This window comes from Suncus etruscus (genome assembly GCF_024139225.1).
Source record: "Suncus etruscus isolate mSunEtr1 chromosome X unlocalized genomic scaffold, mSunEtr1.pri.cur SUPER_X_unloc_5, whole genome shotgun sequence".
Lineage (NCBI taxonomy): Eukaryota > Metazoa > Chordata > Mammalia > Eulipotyphla > Soricidae > Suncus > Suncus etruscus.
In genome coordinates this window covers 179278-197083 of record NW_026060325.1, presented here as the reverse complement: position 1 = coordinate 197083, position 17806 = coordinate 179278, and the positions used below count along the sequence as shown (strand labels likewise).

At 44.9% G+C, this 17806-nt stretch overlaps 1 non-coding gene across 1 annotated transcript; it reads left to right on the top strand.

Moving 5' to 3' along the window:
- The first annotated feature begins 17201 nt into the window (after positions 1-17201).
- Positions 17202-17413, top strand: LOC126000647 (small nucleolar RNA U3). The gene has a single exon (XR_007492828.1). It is a non-coding gene; the product is annotated as a small nucleolar RNA U3 (small nucleolar RNA).
- The last annotated feature ends 393 nt before the right edge of the window (positions 17414-17806 follow it).

Sequence of the window (17806 nt, the reverse complement as noted above, 5' to 3'; positions counted from 1 at the left end):
GGCTCTATAGGACACTAAGAACATCCACGTATCTCTGTGGCCCACCAGAGGACACTGAAGTCCATACAATTTTCCCAGAATTCACTTCAAATAAAGTTGGCCCTAACATTATTATCTGAGACAGTGTGACAATCCAGATTGTGTGTTATCTGACTGTAAAGTAAACCTTAGCGAGAGGCACCTATGCTTCATGAGAATATGGCAGGGCTGCTGAAACCTCATGAATCCCTTGTGAAGTTTCTAGATGTGAGTCAAGGGCTCATATATTTCTAATATAATTTTGTATATATTTTTGATTCTCATGGACACATGGGTCTGTTATCAACTGAGCAATGTGCTGAAAAATCACTCCTGGCTGTTGTTAAATACCAAAGGTGACATGGCGGATCACTCCTGGTTGGCTATATGCAGGCAAGCATCTTTCTATGTTCTAACTTATGACTCATGGTTTACTTAATTTTTTTTTTTTTTTTGGTTTTTGGGCCACACCCGGCGGTGCTCAGGGGTTACTCCTGGCTGTCTGCTCAGAAATAGCTCCTGGCAGGCACGGGGGACCATATGGGACACCGGGATTCGAACCAACCACCTTTGGTCCTGGATTGGCTGCTTGCAAGGCAAACGCCGCTGAGCTATCTCTCCGGGCCCGGTTTACTTAATTTTTATATAACTGAAACCTATTACAAACATGACTCATGATTTACTGAAGCATATAGTAAATTTATGTCTCAGTTATTCAGCACCAATAGAAGTATAGATTTTTCCGTGGAACAGATCTTTTCCTTTATTATTTTCATATTGTAATGTCCACTGGAACTTCCCAGATTAATGAGAAGAAATATAAGTATGAGATTGTTGTTCCAGGTTGTTGCCCTTTACATTTTCCCCTGAAAACCCCAACATTTCTGGTTTTTCAAACCGACTTTGTTTTGAATGTAAGTAAGTAAAGAAGTTCAATTTTGAAAATATTTCTACATAAAGCAAAATAACAGCACACAAGAAAGCTGAAATGGGCCAGCAACACAGGGGTATTTCCTAGGCTATTTGCATTGTGGAATTTTTTTTGACTTTTGGGGTACTATAAGGTATGTTGAGCATTGTACCAGTATTACTGTTTGAAGACAAACTTACCATCATCTGGACTAACTCTCCACCTCCTAGTCTATGCATGTCTGCATGGGAGTTATCATCTATTTTGAGGAAAATTATGCGATTTCTGTTGCCTTTACTTCCACATTGCAAAGCACAACAGAATTTAGGTATTAACACTAGCATTTAATTTCTAGTAAATTTCAAAAGAAAAATAAGACTCAAGTACACTCAACTTCCATATATTGATCCCAGGTATGTGCTGGGAAGGAAGAAACCTTCCTTGAGACCTTCCACAAGACCCATGTGCTGATGCTGCTAGCCCTTCTGGGAACATCCTAGATTGTGGTTGTGATGAGTATCATCTTCTGATAAAGGGATAGATGCAGCTAAGTTCAGGGCTTAATGAACTCTGATTCACAGCAATTCTTTTACCACCAGTAACACTGGAAATGTGGCGAAAATAACTTTCAAAAAGTTTCATATTTACTGTTTCTTCTCTACCAGTAGGTGTAAAGCTGCAGAATATTCAGATAGAAATATGTACAGAGACTAAGGGCTCCCAGACAATACAAGAGGGGATACTTGTCATACCCTTGAATTCAGCTACAAGAAAATGGTCCTAGAAAATGAATATTTTCCAAATGCATTTTAAGGAAAGGTAAAGATGATGAGGACATGTGAAGTGAATCATTTATGGAACAAAAAAATGTCTTAACCATTAGGTTTACGTGAAAGTACGTCCAGGATGAGCAATGCAGAGATGAGGGGAACATTTCTCCTGAGCCATTATCAGACGCTGATCTCTAGAAGTTAACTGAAATACTCAAATATAAGTCATACTCTAGAGATGGGATCTCTCCAGTTGGATGCCAGTAGTGAAATTATCAGCTCAGAGAAGGCCTTGAGAGTTAGAGTGCATCATTAGTAGAATAGCACCCTTTTAGTTTTGGGGCTTCTGCAAAGGAGAATCTTTTGAGGGCATAGCAAGTTCAGTCTAGTGTGAAAAATGCACCAGTTGTGAGATGCAGGTCAGGAGGAAGGCCATGTTATCTAATTCTTCATTCTACGTTTCCTAGTTTGGTTATTTTCCCAGTAAAATTTGAGTGCCTGGGGCCGGGAAGGTGGCGCTAGAGATAAGGTGTCTGCCTTGTAAGCGCTACCAAGGAACAGACCGCGGCTTGATCCCCCGGTGTCCCATATGGTCTCCCCAAGCCAGGGGCGATTTCTGAGCACATAGCCAGGAGTAACCCCTGATCGTCAAACGGGTGTGGCCCAAAAACCAAAAAAAAAAAAAAAATTGAGTGCCTCTTTGTTTGGCCCAAAAGCTAAAATAAAGCACAAAACCAAAAATTAATCAGACATAAAGGTTAAAAAGCATTGATAAACATGGGTTTTCCATCTTATCAACTGAATGCTGCCTCACCTCTTCATTTATCATTTTTATTCAGACACAATTTACCTGTAGATAGGGGGCAGATGGAGTAAGAAATAAATGTACTTATCCAATACTTAATTCAGCCAAGGTGCGTCTTCAAAAGGGGTGAGTGAAGGGAAGGCGCACTGGAGAAGGGGGATGTTCTTTTTTGAATGAAGCTGTCAGGAATTGGCTCCACCCTCAAGTCGCTGCTGAGAGACATCCTTGTTCTGTAGCTACAGACAGACCTGGCGCTACTGAGGGGCGCTGGGCACCTGCACAGGCAGTAGCACAGATAGGGAAGCCTGGGTGACGGCTGCTGGCAACTTCAGAAGCTCACTGGGGTCCACCAGGTACTGAGCCACATTGGCGTGTTTCTGGACTATGACTTGGAAAAAGTTGCCTTTTGCAATTTGGTTAACTGCTCCCACTTTTGCACACTCAATGACAGCTTTTCGGGAAAGCTCCTGCCCTACTTCGGTCTTGGCTCCTCTTCATAGAGTTTTCCATGAATATTGTCTGAGCTGACAGCAAGTCCCTCGACCACTTATCTGCCTTGTTTGCCCTGTGTAACCCAGTTGGGGAATAATGTCAGAGACCTTTCTGCTGTCTGAGTGCTGGTGTGTTTTTCACAATCACAACCCTACCCCACCTCTCTATCTTTATCCTGTGCCCACTTCTGGACAAGTTTTGAGCAGAGTCCTCTGTGCCCTCAAGGTTTTGGGGGAGGATCTCACAATCAAGTCTCCAGGATGTTCCTTCACCAAGGCCCCCCTGATAATACCTGCTAATACCTTGCTAATATCTCCTTGCTCTGCTCTTCAGGCCCGTTGGCAATATTTCGGCCTCCTGAGTACTGCTTGGGAAATCCCCAAACAACATAAAACAGCCCCCCAAACCCAAATATATTTCTAGGTCTTTTAGTAGGGGAAAGTATTAAAAAAGGTGATGCACATAGACAAAACTTAAAAACATTCTTATGGGGTTTGTTCAATAGCCCAGCAGTTAGGGTGATTTCCTTGCATGTGGCTGACCTGGTTTCTAGCCCCAGCCTCCCAGAGGGTTCCTTGAGCCTGTCACGTGTGATTCCTAAGGTCATATCCAGGAATAACCCTTCATCACCGCCAGGTGTGGGCTAGTAACAGAGCAGAGAGCCAGGAGTAGCCCTGAGCACCACTAGAAACTGCCCTAAACAACCCCTCCCCAAACACCAAAACCAAAAAGCCTTCCATTCCTTAATTAAAAGTTTTTCATGAGCCGGAGAGATAGCAAAGAGGTAAGGCATTTGCCTTTCATGCAGAAGGTCATTGGTTCGAATCCCGGCATCCCATATGGTTCCCAGAGCCTGCCAAGGACGATTTCTGATCCTAGAGCCAGGAGTAACCCCTGAGCACTGCTGGGTGTAGACCAAAACAAACAAACAAACAAACAAAAAACAACAAAAAAAAGCAAATGCCCTTCCCAGTTTACACAGTCTGGCCCCACCCTAAAAAAAAGAAGTTTGGGGCCGGGTGGTGGCGCTAAATGTAAGGTGCCTGCCTTGCCTGCGCTAGCCTTGGACAGACCGCGGTTCGATCCCCCGGTGTCCCATATGGTCCCTCAAGCCAGGAGCAACTTCTGAGCACATAGCCAGGAGTAACCCCTGAGCGTTACCGGGTGTGGCCCAAAAACCAAAAAAAAAAAAAAGTTTTTCATTGCTGGAAGGCTAAAAAAGGTGAAAACAAATTATTTGTCAATGGAATCTCTAGAAGATTTGGATTGTTCGAGTTGGTACTGAGAGTCAAAGACAACTTATAATGCAAGGTGCAAAAGGGAGTTTATTTGGTTAACCAGTGTCTGAGCTTCATCCTACTAGGAAGTCTTGGCAAGGACCCTGAGTCAAATCTTCAAGCAGTTTATATAGAAATTACAAGTAGTAACAGATATTAAGAGAGCAACCATCTCATTATATAGTTGTCTTAATCATGAATTTTTCTGGCTCAACTTCGGTTGTCTAGGGTACTATAATTCAAACCCAGGTTGTTGGGGGGGATCTTTGATTCAAACCTTGGTCATTTAGGGATATTCCTGGTTGTCAGGGGATCTCTGACTCAAACCTCAGCCCTCAAGGAATATTCTAATACGGAACCTGGTTGTTGGGTGAATACTCTGATAACGATCTCTGTTGTTGAGGGATACTCTGATACAGAACCTGGCTGTCAAGGGTTAATTTGATTCAAACTTTTGATTGTTAAGGATGTTTTTTTCCAAGCTCACTCAACCCCTGATATTCCTGGAGGGCACTAACTTTGATTTTATTTCTTTTTTTCATTTTTCCACACCTGGTGTTGCTCAGGGATTACACCTGGCTATGTGTTCAGAATTTGCTCTTAGCTTGGGGGACCATATGGGAAACAAGGGATCGAACTTCTGTTCATCCTAGGTTAGCATGTGCAAGGTATAGATGCTTTTACCACTTGTGCCACTGCTTTGGCCCCATTATTGAGTGGAAAAGTAAACTTTAATAGGGTTAGGACTTGTCTTTCTCTAGAGTTCCTTATCATGGATTTAGGGTGGGGAATCTTTGTTTTTACAGGATAGGAAGTTGTCCCAATCCTTCAATTTGTAAAAACATCATTTAGTGTCTATCAAGTTTAGTCAACCAAGTACAATACAATGACACAACCCGAAGGCAAACATTTCCAAGCAGTATGGAGACTTTAGAATGTTATGAAAATTTTGTTGCAGATTTATATTAAAAGAAAAAATTTTATATAAAAACAAACACGAAGGGCTGGAGTGATACGACAGAAGTAGCTCATCTGCCTTGCATGCTGCTGACCCATGGATCAAACCGGGTTCAACCTGGCATCCCATATGGTCTTCAGAGACTTCCAGGTGAGATTTCTGTGCCCAGAGCTTGGAGTGATCCTTGAGTGCTGTCATATGTGGCTCTAAACACCAACTAAACCAAAGCAAAACCAAACTATGAGATCATTCCATCTACATGAACAGCATGAAGATTTAAAATTGATGAATAGAAAAGCAAATATAAAAGAAAGAAAGAAAGAAAGAAAGAAATCTATTGATGTGAATGACAGAAACAGGAAGAACCAGAGTGGTATCAGCCCAAGAATATGGAAACTAACAGTGGAACTGACAACACTCCAAATATTGACTGTATTTTCTATTTTTTTGTTTCGGGTGCACACCCAGTGGTGCTCAGGGGTCATTCCTGACCCTGCACTTAGTAGTCATTCCTGGAATTTTCAGAGGACCATATGGAATGTCCACAGTTGAAACCATATCAATTGCTTGCCAGGAATGTGCCATATCTCTGTGTTATCCCTCCAGTCTTGATATCCTTCATCTTAAAATTTTCCTCATGTATTTCACACATTAAATTTTTTATTTGTTTTTTGGGTCACACACAGCAGGCTCAGGAGCTACTCCTGACTCTATGCTCAGAAATCGCCCCTGGCTGGATCAGGGTACCATATTGGATGCTGGGATTGAACCACCGTCCTTCTGCATGCAAGGCAAACACCTTACCTTCATGCCATCTCTCCTGCCCCCACACATTATATTTTATTAGAATATTTTCTCTAAACTATCATTCAATAGTTATTTGGTTGTTTTTTAGCCTAGAAAATGCCAAGTAGTGGGGCTACAGTGATGGCACAGTGTTGGGGCATTTGCCTTGAATGAAACTGATCCAGAATGAACCTGGATTGTATTCCTGGCTTACCATTTGGTTCCCGATATCTGCCAGGAATGATTCCTGAGCTCAAAGCCAGGATTAACTCCTCAGCGCCGACTAGGGTGGCTCCAAAACAAAAACAAAATAGAAAATGCCACGTGGTACAGTAGGATTTCCACAGAAACTTACAATACATTTCACAGAACCCAACACATAATTTCTCCTTTGAAACTAATGGAGATATCCATTTAATAGCTGACAGTCAAGAGTGCAGCCTTGACTGAAAACAAAAAACAAAAAACCAGGAGGGATACCTAGTCCCTGGGGAAGTTGACAGGATTAGTGAGGGGAGAGGTGGGGCCAAGAAAGTCCCCATCCTATGCAAATGATAGCACCAAGGAATGCCTTCAGGAGCCAATCAATTCCCTGGAAAGAATGCATGTTGGAATCTGACCAATGGGAGAGGGAAGGACCCACCCTAATTGCCTGAGTTCCATCCTCAGTCCATTTGCATCTCAGGAGCTGGTGGCTTGGCCTGAGCCTTGAGCCCTGAGCCTGCAGGAGGGGTGTACACATCCTCCCTGCTTTGGACCCAGCTCTGAGACCATACCTGACAGTGGGGAGCAACCAGAGGATCCAGGTGAGCTGCAAGCTCCCACCAGGGGTAGGGAGGACATTCAAGCTAAAGACACAAAGGGCATCTTTGTACCTGGCTTCATAGCAGAGTACAAGATAATGGACAACTATCATAAGTAAGAGTTTAGACATTGATTCTTGGCTTAGGGTCTGTCATCTTTTTGGAAATATCGTGGTTTTCCACAATCTGTATTTTCATTTCTATTCCAACATTGCCTTAGGTTTCCAACTCTCCTTGGAGTGGCGCCTTCTACCTACCAGAGGACGAATTGCAGATTCCCCTCCAGGCTCTGTGGAAGGCTGGAAAGGGCCCAGAGCAGCTGAGGTCAGAGCTGCAACAACCTGCTCTGCTGCATAGTCCTGGGCCTGCCTTTGCCTGTGGCAGCAGGTGTGACCATGGCCCTGGTGGCCTCCCTGACTCAGCTGCAAGCAGAGGTCCGATGATCCGAGTGCCATGCTTTCCTGCAGGAGCCTGTGACCCTGGAATGTGGCCACAACTGCTGTGGCTCATGCCTGCAGCAGTGCTGGGAACACCTGCACGACGTCCTGCCCTGCCCCGCCCCGTGTGCTTGCACCCCTGCACAGGTGGGCACCCCCAGAACACGAAGCTGGGGGACATGACCGATGTGTTCCAGCAGATTCTGTGCATGAGGGAGAAGAACAGTGAGAAGGAGCAGGAAGAAAATGAAGAGGATGAGGAAGAAGAGGGCAGAGGCCACTGGGAGAGGCACCAGCAGGCCCTGAGCCTATTCTTCGAGAATGACCTGGAGCTGCTGTGTGGCGCAGTGCGCTGCCTCCCCTGACCACCAGGCCCACCACCTGACTCCCATTGCAGAAGCCGCTGCTCATCACAGGGCGAAGCTCAAGACTTGCCTCTGGCAGCTGAGAGAGCAGCTGGAGGAGGCAGTAAGGGCCTTGGAAAGGAAAGACGACGAAGTCACTGAGCTGAAAGGCCAGTTGAAACTGCAGAAGCAAAATGCGACCCAGGAAGGCAGCCAATGGGCACAGTTCTTGAGAAAACAGGACCGTTCCATCCGGAGGAAGCTGGTGCACCAAAGGGCCGGTCTTTAGAGACACATGCTGAACACAAAAGAGCAGCTGTCCAGGGAGGCCTGCATTGGGAAGGAGCTGCTCATGGTGCTGTAGACCGATGCCCACCTCCTCCAGGACGCTGGAGCCCTGCACCTGGCCTGGAGCCAGTGCCAGAGTCCGGTATTCCCTGTGGCACCTTCCTGGGAGCACAAAAGGGAGAGTCCCTCTCTGCCCCCCAGCTACAGTGGCTTGGGCAACATGAGGGCCAAGTTTCAGGTGCACCTAACACTGGACCCTGAGACTGCTCACCCGGATCTCTGCATTGCCTGCCAGACAACCACCAGCTACTGCCAAGAGAGCGCCCAGACCAGCCCTGGCATGTGTCCCCATGCACTCACCTACCACGTGGCGGTCCTGGGGGCCCCGGTCTTCAGGGGGGCCAGCACTTTGGCAGGTGGAGATCCGAGGCTTACGAGTCTGAGCATTTGCACCGAGGACTTCTCCAGGGCACTCGGGCCACACAGACCCCGCACAATGGCTACTGGCAGATGACCATGACCATGTCGCTGACCCTTCCCCACTTCCCATGGGGGAAAGGGGCAGTCGCCTGCTTCGGGGTCTTTCTGGACTACGAGTTGAAGGAGATTTCCTTCTAGAACATGAGCTAGAAGACCAACATACACACACTCACTGGGACCTTCACCGAGAGGCTGGTGCCTTATTTTTTTGGTCAGAGAAAATTTCCTTCTCTACGTCCTTGAGTGTCCTGTGGGAATAATGTTAAGGTACTTGGGGACTTGTGGTTGGGTCTTAAGATGGTTGGGTCTTGGGGCCGGGCGGTGGCGCTGGAGGTAAGGTGCCTGCCTTACCTGCGCTAGCCTAGGAGACGGACCGCGGTTCGATCCCCCGGCGTCCCATATGGTCCCCCAAGCCAGGAGCGACTTCTGAGCGCATAGCTAGGAGTAACCCCTGAGCGTTACCGGGTGTGGCCCAAAAACAAAAACAAAAAAAAAACAAAAAAACAAAAAAAAAAAGATGGTTGGGTCTTACGATGTAGGCTGTGCTGGTAATAAAGAGACTTAATTCCATTTTAATTTTTGGCTGTCAGTGAATAAGTCAAGGAAGTTTTCTTTTTAATTTTCCCAATAATTACTGTGCCTATGCAAAAACAAACAAACAAGCAAACAAAATAAACCTTGCCACATCAGCCTCCTCTCTTTTCTTTTAAATTATATATATTTTGTTTTGGGGTCACACCTGGCTGCATTCAGGAGTTACTCCTGGCTCTGCAGCTGGCTCTCTAAAATCATTTCTGGTAGGCTCGTGGAACCATAGGAGATGCCAGGGTTCAAACAAAAAATAAAACAGCTGTAACAAGTACAATAATTAAAAGTTTAAAAATTTGGGGCCGGAGAGATAGCATTTGCCTTGCACGCAGGTCAGTGGTTCAAATCTCGGCATCCCATATGGTCCCCTGAGCCTCCCAGGAGTGATTTCTGAGCATAGAGCCAGAAGTAACCCTCGAGCGCTGCCAGGTGTGACTCAAAAACCAAAAATATAGTTTAAAAATTTAAAAATATTTTAAGGGGCTGGAGAGATAGCATGGAGGTAGAGCATTTGCCTTGCATGCAGAAGGATGGTGGTTTCAACCCAATCATCCCATATGGTCCCCCGAGCCTGCCAGGAGCGATTTTTGAGCATAGAGCCAGGAGTGTCCACTGATCGCTGCTGGGTATGACCCAAAGAACTAAAACAACACAAATTTTTTTAAACATTTTAAAACATTTAAAATAGGGCAGAGTGGTAGCACTGCGGTAGGGCATTTGCCTTAAGTGTAGCTAAACCAGCATGGATGCAGGTTTGATCCCCTGCATCCCATATGGTATCTGGAGCCAGGAGCAAATTCTGAGTCTTAAGCCAGGAGTGACCTCTGAGCGTGGCTGGTTATGGCCCTAAAACAGAAATGAAAAAAATTCAAAATATTTTTTAAATATGAAGCTGGAGAGATGGTATGGATGGAGAGCATTTGCCTTGCATGCAGAAGGATGGTGGTTTGAATCCCAGCATCCGATATGGTCCCCTAAGCCTGCCAGGAATGATTTTTGAGCGCATAGGCAGGAGTAACCCCTAAGCACTGCAAGGTGTGGCCCAAACAAACAAAACAAAAAAAATTTAAATAGAAAATATTTTAATATATTTTAAAATAAACTCTTGAGTGCTTCTAGGTGTTGCCCAGAAACCAATGAACAATCAACAAATCAATAAATAAATAAAGCTGAAAATGGATTTTAAAAATAGAAAACAACACATTTCTTTATTTTTTTTTAGAAAACAACACATTTCTATGCACACTTCCAACATATTATTTTGAACAAAAATAAACAAAATACTATATTTAAAAAGAGGAAAAAAGTATATCTTTTTGTTTTTTTTGGGGGGAGGGGCCAAACCCAGCAGTGCTCAGGGGTTATTTCTGGCTGTCTGCTCAGAAATAGCGCTTGGCAGGCATGGGGAACCATATGGGACACCGGGATTCGAACCAACCACCTTTGGTCCTGGATCGGCTGCTTGCGAGGCAAACGCCACTGTGCTATCTCTCCGAGCCGAAAAAGTACATTTTAATCAACAAACTTATCAGAGTTGAGAGAGAGAAGTGGGGAGTTGGAGAGTGCAGCACACATCTCACACATGAGCACTGCAGGCTCAGGACGAGTCAGCTTCTAAGTAGGACAGGCAGCAGCAGCAGCAGAAACACCCAACTGGCTGGATAAATGTCCTAAGTAGGCCTCGGGTGGCCTGTGAGCGGTCCATAGTTTGGGGACCCATAGTTTGGGCTATAGCAAATGTCTCTAGGCACCCCTCAACTGAGTCATTTGCGTATCATTTCTAAAGGGCTGTCCAATGGCATAAGGCTCCAAATAGTTCCCACCAGTAATGTAGTGATGGGTCTCAAACTCCTGTCTCTTCTGGCTCTAATCTCTGTTCATGTCCTCTGGGTTTCTGCCTCCCATGTCACTATTGTCATCTACAATACTTGGGTTGGGATGCTGATGTTCCGTTGACCCCAACCCTATTCCAAGGACTACATTGGTCAAGGTTTCTGAGTCGCAAATGCCAGATCCCAGTAGAGTCTTAAATATCACCAGGTCCAGCTGAGCCCACGAAGACTACAAGAATGCGAGTGCAAGTCAGCACTGCCAGAAATGGTCTGGATGTTCCCTAACTGCCCTTGAGTATACTGGGTGCAGTGGTTGCGGAGTCTGCTGATATAGTAGAGCATATGCCAAATATATTTGATGGTGCAGCAGATTCTGGGTGCACGTGTTCCCCTGGTGCACACTGTGCACAGGTGCCCCTGGCACCACTACGTGTGGCCAAAAAAACTTGAATGGAGTAAGTAAATGATTCTTTAACCTTCCCTATGAAAAATGAGGCATTGTTAATAGAACATGTCAGGTATTTCTTTTCCTGAGGAAACTATCTTATGCTAGGAAAAAATAAAAATGCTTGATTAATAAAGAAAAAATTCTCAAGATTTCCATCAAAAGTGTGCATAGGCTTTTCTGCCCAAGACAGCCCAAAAGAAGCCACCAAACACAATCTCCTGGGCCCAAACCAAGTGAGCCATTATAAAAGACTGCTGCCTGGCTCCCTGTTGCCTTTCTGCCCAAGGCAGCCAAGAAGATGCCATTGAACATAAACTCCAGTACTCAATCCCGGTACAGGTCCCACCCAATATGGTGAAGCCAGAAGAGTGCAGCAGCTCTGCTTAGCTCCATGCAGTCCGCATCTTCTAAAGTTAGGCCATGAACCCAGCACAGCACATAGTAAAAACCACTATAGAAGTGTTGCAGTGGAGAAACAATGCATGATAATACCACAATAGAGAATGAAGATGATCTGAAAAGACTATGAATATGGAGGATGCTCAAAGAACTCAAAGCAAGCATAGATTGATCTGAACAGATCATAGTGAAGAACTCACAACTTAAATAAGAGGTCTGAAAATCTCAGTGGATGAAATGAACACCTCAATGAAAATCCTCTCCAATGGCGTAACAGCAGCTGAGGATGGACAGATGCAGAACCACTGCATACAGCAGAAGACATTGAAAAAGAACCTTTAAAGCAAATAATCAAACAGTGAATTTACTACTCAAAATATGTGAGCAGTTGAACATAGAGGTCGTTGATAAATGCAACAAAAACAACATAGGAATCATTGGAGTCTTAGAGACTCAGGAAGAGAATATTAAGAAGAGTTGGAGAAAGTGTGAGAAGAGGAAGAGGAAGAAGAATATGAAGAAGAGGAAAAAGAGGGGGAAGAAAAAAAGAAAAAAGAAAGTACAGGAAGGAAAAAGCAGAGGAGGAGGAAGAAGAATAAAAGAAGTGGAAGAGGAAGAATAAAAGGAGGAAGAAGTGGAAGAGAAAGAAAAAGAAGAGGAAGAAGAGGAGAAAGAAGAGAACAAAAAGGAGAAAGAAGGGGAAGTAGACTAGGAAGAAGTAGATGAACAGGAGAAAGAAAAAGAAGAGGAAGAAATAGAAGAAGAGGAAGAAGGGAAGAAGAGAAGACCAAGAGAAAGAAGAAAAAGAGGAGAGGTAAAAAAGAAAATGAAGTGAAGATATTTTAAATTTATTTTGTATTATTTTATTTTTGTTTTTTCAGTCACATCCTGCAGTGCTCAAGGGCTACTCATAGCCCTATGCTCTGAAATCGCTCCTGGAAGACTCAGAAGACCATATGGGATGCTGGGATTGGAACCACTGTCCATCTCCATGGAAGCCAAACGCCCTACCTCCATTCTATGTCTCCGACTTCTGAAGATTTATTTTCAATTTCTTTTCTTATTTTTTTTTTGTTTTTTTTTGGGCCACACCCGTATGATGCTCAGGGATTACTTCTGGCTAAGCGCTCAGAAATCGCCCCTGACTTGGGGGGACTATATGGGACGCCTAAGAATCGAACCACAGTTCTTCCTTGGCTAGCACTTGCAAGGCAGACACCTTACCTCTAGCGCCACCTCACCGGCCCCTAATTTCTTTTCTTATAATATTGTCTTTGTTTAAGAACTGTGATTATAAACATGTCTGTAGTTGGGTAAAAAGAGAGAGAGATCTTAAAAAAAAAGAACAAAAGTGCATAGTCTAAGTACTGTTCAGGCCTGCTCACCTAGGCAGTATGGAATCTACCAAACTTTAGTTCTTTAATAGACCAAGAAATTATTGAGGTCATCATGTGGGACCATGGTGGGTTACAGAAAATGGTAGGTTCTGATGCTAAAATTCTTTTCATTTTTATTTTGTTTTGTTTGGAAGCCACATCTACTGGTTCTCAGAGTTTCTTCCTGGCTCTCAGCTCAGAAATCATTCTTGGCAGGCTCAAAGAACTGAGTGGGATGATGGGGATCAAACTGGGTCAGGTACATATGGGCAAACACCCTCCTGATATGCAATCTCTCTGTCCCTAAAATTCTTATTTTTTTAAGTTGAAATGAATAAAGCCAGATAAGGTCAAAATACACTGACAACTCAGTTCTGTTGCCATGACACAGAAAAAGAGGACGGGGGTGTCACACCTCACTTTGTTAGACTACAGGGCAGAGGAAGGTAACTACATAGACTAAAGAGGTAAGGGGCAAAGCCACTCTTGGGTGTTGGAGAGAAGATGACCAGGGTGCGAAGGGATAAAGAGTGGGAGAACTTATTGCCTGGACATGCTCGTGGGACACTCCCCAAAATCCCTTGAGAGCATCTGACTTTCCTCACATCTTCCACAGATGTGGGGTCTATGGTGAAATGAGGGTGGGAAGAAAGGTCCCAAGCATTCAGACATCTGACAAGACTCTTATTCTGTTCCCAGCACTCAGTATTGTGGTAACAGGCATTCTCTTAATCAAGCACACTGAGACGATCCATGGTGAGTAAACATGGAGGGTTTTTATTTACACTACTTAGTCAGACGAGGTAAGTACCCTAGACCAAGATTAGGGTCTAAAAGTCGGTTTTAAGAGAACAATACTGAAAGGTCATGATGAATGGACTTCATGCTCAAATTATGGGGGGTGCATACCTCAATCAATATGCATATCAATATGGCAATTAAGGTTCATCCATAGGCCAGACCAGAGGGAATACCTTTCAACCTTCCCATACACATGCAAAAGCATCTCTCTATTTTTTTTTGTTTGTCTGTTTTGGGGCCACATCTGGTGGTGTTCAGCGGTTATTTTTGGCTCTATGCTCAAAAATCACTCCTGGCAGGCATGGAGGACCATATGAGATACTGGAGATCAAACCCGGGTCTGTCCCAGGTGCACTACTGTTTTTTGGTGGTTTTTTGTTTTGTTTTTGTTTTTGGGCCACAACCAGCGATGCTCTGGGGTTCCTCCTGGCTGTCTGCTCAGAAATAGCTCCTGGCAGGCATGGGGGATCATATGGGACACTGGGATTCGAAACAACCACCTTTGGTCCTTGATGGGCTGCTTGCAAGGCAAACGCCACTGTACTATCTTTCCGGGCTCGCCAATGTACTACTGTTGTGCTACTTCTCCAGCCCCAGCGTCTCTTTTTAAATAAATTAGTTTATATGAATACCATGGTAAAATGGCTGTTCATAATACAATTTGGTACGTTTTTGTTTGTTTTTCAAAATTGCAAAGTTGTTCATGACTGAGTTTCAGTCACCAATTTTCAACACCCTTCTTCAGTGCATGTTACAAATCCAGGAGAACCCCAACAATACAGGCACTACATTTCGAACTCAACAGCTACTCAGGAAAACAGAACATCAACAAAGCATCCCACACCCGTCTCTGATGATGCTCATGGAGTTACTTGGAGGAGCTTCCAGGGGTGAAATAGGTCAGATATATGAAATAGAGCAAATGGGTCCCCGTGAACGAGGCAGAGATTATTTGGAAGTGAGATCTGTTTCTCAGGTTGTAAAAGGTGACTTCTTCCAACTCATAATCTTGGAAAATGCCGAAGTGGAGCTTGAGAGTGGGCAAGAGGGAAAACGTCTTGCTCACGAGTGGGCACCAGGTGACAGGTAAGTTTCTGCAGAACACAGCCTGTCACGCCTAAGGACCATCCACTCAAGCCATCGATTTTGACTTGCTGGGAGCATTGGCTGCCATCAAATCCCTCAGCACCCAGGATAGCTACATATGCTCTGTATGTGTTGGCAAGAAGACCAGGGCCCCAGGCTGGTTCTCCTGGCAGTAGAGAACCAGCCTCTTGTCCTGGGAGACAAACAGACCTGGATGTGCCATCTCAGGATCCACAGTCACATCCATCTGAAATCTGCTCATTATGTTCTGCAACCAAAGGCATGTGGGAGGAAACTGCGGGTGAACTTGGGGTGCTGGCAGAAGGTTTGGGGGAGCTCCTTGCTTTTGCACTTGGTCCCACTGCAGCTATGCATTCCTGACCCCCTTTAGAAGTGTCGGTCAGCCTTCAGAGAGAGCAGGGTGAGGGTGCTCAGGCTGGTCTTGAGCTGGAGCCCAGCCCAGACAGCTCTTTCATGTTTCAGATCCCTTTGTGGAAAACAGCCCTCATTACATCCAGTTGGATCTTAGCCAAAGCATCCTACTCTGATCGTAGGACATGCTTTAGTCCCTGGAAATCGCGGCACAACTCCTGCCTTTGAATCTCCACTGTATCTCTCCATCTTTGTCCCTCCCACACCTGCCTTTCAAAGATCATTTCTGCCTCCTCCAGCTGCTTCCCCAGCTCTTGAATCTCTGCCCTGTGGTGAACATCAGTTCCTGTGATGGCTGTCAGGAAGTGGCCTTGTGGTCAGGGGAGGCATCGCACTGGCCACATAGCAACTCCATATCGTCCTCACATAACAGCCTCATGACATGCTGGTGCCTCTCACAGTGGCCTCTGCCCTCTGCTTCTTCTTTCTTTTTCTCCTCCTCCTCCTCCTTCTCTTATTCCACTTCTGTAACATTCAACCTTTTGCTGGGAAGCTGCTGGACCAGGTCAATCATGTACCCCAGCTGTGTGTTCTTCTGGGGGTGCCCGTGATTGCAGGGGTGATAGGGAAGGGCAAGACATCCTGCAACAAGTCTGAGCCACAGAAGTTGTGGCCACATCCCATGTTCACGGGCTCCTGAAAAAAATCCTGGGCAAGGGACAGCGGACCTCTGCATGAAGCTCAGCCAAGGAGGCCACCAGGGCCATGTTTGTGCCTGGTGCCAGGTGCAGGAGCAGGGTAGAGTCATGACAGGACATGTGCAACAGTGGGGATGGGGTGGGGTGGAGAGCTGCAGCTCTGACCTTCTGGTTTGAGGGGAAGCTGCAGTTCCTCCTCTGGTCGGTAGAGATCACCACTACCAGGAGAGATGAAAACCTAAGGCAATTATGGGATAGAAATGCAAAATCCAGATTGTGGCTAATCCTATGGCAAAATCCACCTGTTTCCTAAGGGGGAAATATATATATACAAATATATATATGAACATCCTTATAAATGACAGTGTGCTACTTACATATTTTACTCTTATTCTGTCCCAGGTAAGTGGCCAAACAAGATACAGCTGCATTCTGTACAGTATGCTCAATGTGCTCATAAAAAGATACATGGTGAATTATTCTGTTTTGCTTTGTTTTGGGGGCTATATCCAGCAGTGCTCAGAGAATACTCCTGGCTCTGCTCTCCATTCTTGGGGCTCAAGAGACCATAAAGGATACCTGGAGTCAAACTCAAGGTGGCCACATCAAGGCAAACCTCCTACCTGCTATGGTATCACTCCACACCCACATGTTGTTTGAATTATAGTTAGAAATTATGTGACTTCCTTCACACGAATGACAGGAGTGGTGGATGGTCTGGTCAGTGGATCTATATGAGGGAAGTTGCTTGCAGAAAATTCTGGTAAGAAAGCTGGAGAGATAGCATGGAGGTAGGTCATTTGCCTTGCATGCAGAAGGATGGTTGTTCAAATGCCGACATCCCATATGATTCCTCTGAGCCTGCAGGAGCAATTATTGAGAATTGAGCCACAAATAACCCCTGAGCTCTGCCGGGTCTAAATCAAAACCAAAAACCAAAAACAAAACAAAAAAAAGTAAAAAGAAAATGCTGATAAATGATGTCATAGAGTCCCCAAACAACAAATATTTGTTAGAGCCAGGAGAATACAACAGATAGGGCATTTGCCTGACATGCAGTCAACACAGGTACAATCTCTGGCAGCCCATATAGTTCCCTGAACAATGACACGAGTAATTTCTGAGTGCAGAACGAGGTTGTATGCTTCAAAAAGCAAAGTAAAACATAATTGCAAAGACTATACTTTCAGGGAACATTTCTACAATGTGTAACTAGAGAAGTCTCTAATTGCAAAGACTATACTTTCAGGGAACATTTCTACAATGTGTAACTAGAGAAGTCTCGCTGATCATGTAGAGCACCTGAAACCATGAGGAGGAGGCAGAGCGTCCTCTTCTGAGCGTGAAGCCTGGTCTAGGTGTCGCTACTGTGGCTGCCTTTGGCCATCAATGATCGTTCTTCCTTTCTTCTGGAAGGGGTAGAGCAGGGGTCTCAAACTAGTGGCCCTCGGGCCATTTGCTGCCCTCACAACATTTTATGGCCCTGCCCTAAAGGAATCTTTTTTTTTGTTTTGTTTCGTTTTAGTTGTTTGGGTCACACACACCCCAATGTTCAAGGCTTACTACTGACTTTGCACTCAAAGATCACCCCAACTTTGCCTCCTTCGGCCCCCAGGTAAATTGAGTTTGAGATCCATGGGGTAGTGGGAGAGGATGCAGTCTGAGTGGCATTTAAAAAATTCTTTGAAATATAAAAACCATAATTGCAAGTGTTTGTGTCTCTCATTTTGCTATGATTTTTTAGACGTGCTAATTATTTTACACACTCAAAACAGCTTAAAAATGTCCTGAAAAGTCCAAGTAGTTCAAACCTGTTTCTAAAATAAAAACCCAAGGTC